General features: G+C 58.6%; 1 pseudogene; it reads right to left on the minus strand.

The window, feature by feature from the left end:
- Positions 1–1,796: 1,796 nt before the first annotated feature.
- Positions 1,797–1,932, minus strand: LOC120393866 (annotated as a pseudogene).
- Between the last annotated feature and the right edge of the window lie 5,263 nt (positions 1,933–7,195).

Consider the following 7,195-nt stretch of genomic DNA (forward strand, 5'->3'; position numbering starts at 1 on the left):
GAGTTCCTGCTGCCCGGCCGCCGCCCGCCCTCGCTCGCCCCGCACTTATAACACACGGGGCGGACCGCCGCGCCCCCACCGCCGGCCTCGCCCACACCGGCCCCCACTGCCGACAGCTGCCCCGACGCGGCCCCCGGAGACCGTCCCTTCCCCACCCCGAGCTCCCGGTGCCAAAGTCGGGCCCTGCCTGGCAGCCTGCGTCCGCTCCCACGATGCTCTGCTCGCACACAGATCTGCATACCTGCTCACGCGGCTCCGCCCCTCCGCTCGGGCCCCTCCCCCTGCCCGCCCGGGCCGCCGCTCTTGCGTGCTCAGCTCTTTGAGCTCAGATGGGGTGTAGTGCTCAGATCGAGTGCGACAGACCTTAACTTTGCCATGTGAGGGTCATTCTAGCCCCATTACCTGGCTTGCTTATTTATACCTACGACTGTCTTTAACTGTTGTATGCGTGATGTACCCTCACTGCTTGCTGACTGTATCTTGAACTCACCCACAGTATACCCCACTTTCATAGGCGGCAGGTTTGTATAATTTTTGGTGGGGCCCAAAATGGTGGTGCCCCCCCCCCGCTCCCGCCCTGTAAGCCGATATAAAATGAAGCTATAACGCGTCAGTGCCACAAGATTAAAAGGGTCAATTAAAAGTGGAAAGTCAGAAGCAGCAATTGCCTACTTCAATATACAGTATTATATTTTGTTGCACTTGTTGTGATGAAGTGGACATGTTAATATTTTCTCTCAATACTGTGTGGGTGCCTCAGTTTCCCCTGCAAGATGCCAACTGAAGGTGTTGGGGACAAAGAGATCAGGTGGTCTCCTTGTCCTGAAGAGACACAGAGGCCAGAGGAGGGAGTGTCAGTTTGGAGCTGGCTGGGGAAATGGGGAGAGACACAGAACTTGGTTCTGGGCTCCCCACCCCCTAAGATAGACCTGACAGAGGGGTTCTGTTTTCTGTACCAACAAGCTCTGTTTAAACTGTGTTCCCGTCATCTCATAGACTCATAGACTTTAAGGTCAGAAGGGACCATTATGATCATCTAGTCTGACCTCCTGCGCAATACAGCCCACAGAATCTCACCCACCCACTCCTGTAACAAACCTCTAACCTATGTCTTAGTTATTGAAGTCCTCAAATCGTGGTTTAAAGACCTCAAGGTGCAGAGAATCCTCCAGCAAGTGACCAGTGCCCCATGCTGCAGAGGAAGGCAACAAACCTCCAGGACCTCTTCCAATCTGCCCTGGAAGAAAATTCCTTCCCGACCCCAAATATGGTGATCAGTTAAACCCTGAGCATGTGGGCAAGACTCACCAGCCAGCACCCAAGAAAGAATTCTCTGTAGTAACTCAGATCTCATCCCAGACCATTGGGCATATTTACCTGCAAACCTTCTGTTTTACTGTCTGGCTGAGAGTCACATCTGACTGCGGAGTTGGGGTGCAGGGACCTCTGGTTGCCCCAGGACCTGCCTGGGCAGACTCGCTGTGGAAAGTGCATGATGTGGAAGGGCAAGCTGAATGCTCTGAGGTCAGACCCAGGAAGGTGTAAGCTTCCTGCCCTGGAGACAGTATGCTCGGAGAGAGGAGGCTCCCCCAGAATCCTGACTGGCTTTGTATGGAGTTGTTCCAAAGCATCACAGCATCCCCTTCCACACCATGCACTTCCCAGAAGTCTGCACAGGCACTGACACTCCCTCCGCTGGCCTCTGTCTCTTTTCCAGAGATTAGAGTCCACCCGATCTCTCTGTTTTCCAATAGCTTCAGTTGGCACCTTGCAGAAGAAACTGATTTGGGAGAAATGAAGTAAAAATTATGCAGTTGAGTTGCCCGCATTTGGGGAAATTGCAAAGGTTAGCAAACCTACAGTGCAATGAATGAGCCTCACCCTGGGAAAACCACCTTAGTGATCATGGTATCTCCTCTGCCAAGTAAATATGAGTTCCTGCTGCCCAGCTGCCGCCCGCCCTCGCTCGCCCCACACTTCTAACACACGGGGCGGACCAACCGCCGGCCTCGCCCACACCGCCCCCCCACTGCAGACAGCTGCCCCGACGCGGCCCCCGGAGACCGTCCCTTCCCCACCCCGAGCTCCCGGTGCCAAAGCCGGGCCCTGCCTGGCAGCCTGCGTCCGCTCCCACGATGCTCTGCTCGCACACAGATCTGCATACCTGCTCACGCGGCTCCGCCCCTCCGCTCGGGCCCCTCTCCCTGCCCGCCTGGGCCGCCACTCTTGCGTGCCCTGTAGGGGTAGCCTGGTCCCGTCCCGGGAAGCCAGGCCAGCAGAGAGACCATGTAGCCCACCTGCTGCTGGGGAAAGAGCGCAGCTTGTGTGTCGCTTCTCTGGGCTGGTCTACACTAAGGGGGAAAATCGATATAAGATACGCAACTTCAGCTACGTGAATAACGTAGCTGAAGTCGAAGTATCTTATATCGATCACTTACCCGTCCTCACGGCACGGTATCGATGTCTGGGGCTCTCCATGTTGACTCCGCCACCTCCGTTCGCGGTGGTGGAGTTCCGGAGTCGACAGGAGCGCGTTCGGGGATCGATATATCGCGTCTAGATGAGACACGATATATCGATCCCTGAAAAATCGATCGCTACCCGCCGATACGGCGGGTAGTGAAGACGTATGCTCTCTCGCTCGCTCTCTCTCTCTCCCCACCGGAAGTTGGTCCAATACAAGAATGGCCTCCCCTGCCTTGTCTCACCTCAGTTTCTCCTCAGGGCAGAAGGTCGGGCGTTGTCAGCCACTCTCCAGAAACTGGACGGCCACTCGATCCCTTTTGTTACCTGCCAAGTGAGGCTGAGTGCACTGGCAGGCAGGGCCGCCCAGAGGGGGGGCAAGAGGGGCAATTTGCCCCAGGCCCCGAGCCCCACAGGGGCCCCCACCAGAGTTTTCCGGGGCCCCTGGAGCAGGTTCCTTCACTCGCTTTGGGGAGCCTGGAAAACTCTTGCGGGGCCGGCGCAGGAGCTTCTTCCGCTCCCAGTCTTTGCCAGCGGCTGGGGTCCTTCCACCTCGGAGACCCCCCAGTTTCAGGCGCCAGGCCCAGCCCCTGCCCTGGGCCCGTGGGATCCGGGCTGGGGGGGCACGAGGCAGAGGCAGCGCGGAGTGAAAGGGCTTCAGCCCCCGCTGGGCCTGGGGGCAGCAGCGGGGCTGAGCTGCCTGGGAGCAGCCCCACAAGCGGCAGCCTGGGGCCACGGGGCCTTCAACCCCCCCCAACCTGCCCCTGCAGTGTCCCCCCCCCGCTGTGACCCTCCCGCCAGCCCCGCCCCCGGCGTCCCCTCCCCCACCCTGTCCGCTCTGCCCGGCCTTTCCCTTCGCCCCCCCGTGCTCAGCACCCCGACCCCACCCTCCTCCTCCCCGTCCTCAGCGCCCTGCCCCTAATGGCCTCCAGGCCATTTCTCCTTGGCTGGGCCCCACTTTCCCATCCCCCCACTGCCCCAGTCCATCCCCAGGGTGTGAGTTTCCTCATCTCCAATCTCTGCTACCCCCCAACCTGCCGGGTTCCCCTTTTCAGCCACTGTGGGGTCCTCCAACCCGCTCCCACCCATCCACTCTGGGCTCTCTAAATCCCACATTCCCACAATGCACCTTGGTATCCCCACCCTCCTCTATTCCTAATCCCCCTCGTCCCTTCCCTGGGGTCCCCCTGGACACCCCAACCCACAGTCCGGCCCCCACATACATCCCAGTCACTCATTCACACGCTGAGCTAGTTCTTCAGGGACCCCCACAGCCCCCCAAACTCCTCAATCCATGAGCCCCGTGGACCTGTGGCTGGGAAGTGGGGGAAGCTCCCACTTTGCCTGGGCTGGGTGTGGGTGTTAATCTTTTCCTGGCTTGTGTGTGCTGAGCTCACAAAGGGTTTTTGCTCCCTCGGAGTGGGGTGTGGTTTTGGCCGAAGGTGACGTGGTTTGGTAGCCCTGTGGATGCTGCGTGGTGTCTGGAATGGGGCGTGTGTGTTCCCATCATGCCCCTTCCCCTCTGCCTGCAGAGCTGAGCACAGACAGGTCTGAGGAGCAGAGCAGGAGCTCTGGGAAGGAGAAGAGCAATATGAAGATGGAGTCTAAGAGGAGGCCAGGTGACTTCTGTGGAGGGAGACATGCTGGACAGCGCCAAGGATTGAGGAGACAACCAGGTGTGAGCCCCGGGCTCAGATTTCTGATTGTAGCTGTGATGGCAGAATGGGAGGAGGGTTGAAGCCGGAGCCCTGGGGTGTGGGAGTAGCGAGAAGAGGAGCCTCGCCACCATTGCTTTTTCTTTTCCTCTTGGGTTGTTTTTCATACCAAGGGAAAAGAAGTTGCGGGGACGGAGTCCAGCCCCGAGGTGAGATGGCAAGTGAGCGAGAGCAGTGACAGGGTGAATCCTGTTGATGCCAGGCAAGACCTGCCCAGCTGGGATGAGAGTAGCTGTTTCTGTCGGTGAGAGAAGTATCTGGTTTGGGGAGGGCTCTGGTCACAGCCCCCCTGGCTCCAGGCAGGGGCGTCCCGTTACCTGGGTGTGGGTTTCTGGACTAGCTGTGGCTTCAAGGGAGATGATGTTGCCATTTGCGGGGGCTGATCATCTCTCTGGCCAGGAGTGGTGTGTGCTCCCTAGCAGAAAGTTGGATCCATGAGGGTGACTCCCTGTTCTGAGTTTCTTTCTTCCTCCGAGGTTTCTCTCTCTGTGTTGGTCAACTTACACTCAAACTCTCTCTCTCTCCTTTCATGGACACCTGTCATGTTCAGTTGCCTTCATCCTCTTCCTCTGCTCCTCCTCCCCCAGTCTCCTATGGGCTCAGCTAGGTCTATCTGCCCACGGGCAGGGTCTCTGCCATACTGGGAAGGATGTGTCCTGCCTGCCAGGATAAGGGGGTTGCTCCTCCCACCCTCTATCTTCGGGGAGACCTCATTGCTGTAACTGGGTCACAGCATGAGTGGCCAGTCATGTCTTTGGGGCTGTGGGGTCTGAGACTGAGAGGGGTGGGCTCGTGGTCATGGCTTTGGGCACAGGGTTAGAGATGCCCAGAACCCCCCTTATCACCCGCTAGCTCCATTACTGCATCACCCAAAAGCCTCGCTCAAGGTCCACTATGCCTCCTTGTGCTGGGCACTGCAGGGACAATCAGAGGGACAGCAGGATGCATGAGGAAATAGATGAGTGTGTGAGGCAGATGGGTGAAGGGGGTGTGTGGCATACATTGGGGACGGATGGGGGTTGAGAGTTGGACGGACAGCGGGACAGATGGAGAGCTGCAGGGACGGATGGTGATGTCACAGGCTGGACTTCTGATGGGTTCAGCTCATGGCCGCTGGCCCTGTCATCTCCTGCCCCCATCTGCCCGTCTGACTCTGCCCCTGTCTCTCGCAGGCAGCACTCAGCAGAGTCTGGCCCTGTCGTTACACTGGTGCCTACATCCAGTGTACACCTGTGTGTTATGTGCTCCTGGAGAGCTCAGGCAGGGACAAGCGTGCAGCTCACGGCTGCTGAACCAGCTACTCCAAAACTGCCACAGATCTCCCCCTCCTTGGGCAGCAAGACCCTGGCTGGGGGGTTCCCTGTCCCTCCTCGCTGCCAAAGCAGCCTGCTCAGCACAGAGACCGAGGTCACCTGCCTCCGCCCAGCCTCTAGCTGGAGCTGCTCCAGCCCCGAATTGCTGGTATCCAGCCTGGCCGGAGTTGGTGCGATGTCCTAGCGGAGTCCGTTCTTTCTCCCCGGTAGATGACGATTTTCCCCACTGCAGTTAGTTGCTCTTTCTCTGCTTCCCCATAGCCCCTCCCCAGTGATAATGACCCCTGCTGGCCAGGCACGGGAGTGTCCTGTAGGTGCCTTCTTCTAGGAGCAGTGACTCCTGGTGGCGAGGGGCAGCAATGCCTGGCTTGTATCCCCCCTAGCATTGCTGCAGCGACCCCTGGTGGCCACTGAGGGCAGTTGCCTATGTGACCCCACCACTGCCATTGCGCCTGTGAGCGCTGGTGGGTAGGTGAGGCAGGGCCCTGTATGTATATCAGCCATTGGGGCAGTGCCCTCTGCGTATCCCACTCTCATCTCGGTGACTCGTGTTGCCCAGGTGGGGCAGTCCCCTGTGTGTATTTACTCCCCCCAACCCCTGCATTGGGCCAGTGACCACTGGTAGCCAGAGGAGTCAGTGCCTGAGGTGTGTTCTTCACCTCCCCCAAGGTGGCAGGGTGCCTGGGTGGCCGTGTCAGGCACTGCCCTGGGTATCTTCCAACCCCTTTGTGGCAGTGATCCCTGCTCCTGGTGTGTGTCACTCCCCCACTAGGGATGTGCACTGGTGGCCAAGTATAGCAGTGCCCTGTGTGTAGCCCCCTCCCCACCCCAGGGTGACCAGATAGAAAGTGTGAAGAATCGGGACAGGGTGGAGGGTAATAGGCACCTACATAAGAAAAAGCCCTGAATATCCCTATAAAATCAGGACATCTGGTCACCCTATCCCCTCTACCCCTGTGCCAGGTATGGCAGGCACTGATCCCTGGCATCCCCGTGGGGCAATACCCTCTGTATATCCCCCAATTGGGGCAGTGACCCCTGCTGGTCAGGTGGGGCAGTGCCCTGTGTGTTTGTCCCCCCCCTATTTAGGTAGTGACCCCTGGTGGCTAAGTGAGGCAGTGGCCTTTGATTTCCTCTTCTCTCCCCAGCCTCCTCTCTCTCTGGGGTAGGGCCCCCAGTTGGGGAACTACCCGATGTGTATCTCTACTAATTGGAGCAGTGACCTCCCCGTGGTGCCCTGGTGTGGCAGTGCCCTATTGGTATCTCCCTCCCCCTCTCCCCACACCATTGTGGTAGCGGCCACTTCAGGCAGAGGCCTGTTTATCACCCCCCCCCACCATTGCAGCAGTGCCCCCTGGTGGCCATGTGCAGCAGTGCCCTGCATGTATCCCCCCCAACCATTGCTGCAGTGACCCCAGGTGCCCAGTTTGAGTAGTAGCCTGTGTGTATCTCACCTCTTGGGGCAGTAACGTGTGGGACCAGCTAAGACAGTGCACAGTCTGGTGACCACGTAGAGCAATGGCCTGTATGTACCATCTCCTCTGGAGCAGTGACCACTGGTGTCTTGGTGCTAAGATGCAGCCACCGCTGGGTTACATGGTGGGGCTGTTTACAGGACAATGGGGACAGGCCCCTGTTCCAGGAAGTAGGGAATGTCTGGTGTTCAGAGCAGAGCATTCCACCTTCTATTGAACTGTGATACTC

This window comes from Mauremys reevesii, unplaced genomic scaffold, assembly GCF_016161935.1.
Source record: "Mauremys reevesii isolate NIE-2019 unplaced genomic scaffold, ASM1616193v1 Contig35, whole genome shotgun sequence".
Classification (NCBI taxonomy): domain Eukaryota; kingdom Metazoa; phylum Chordata; order Testudines; family Geoemydidae; genus Mauremys; species Mauremys reevesii.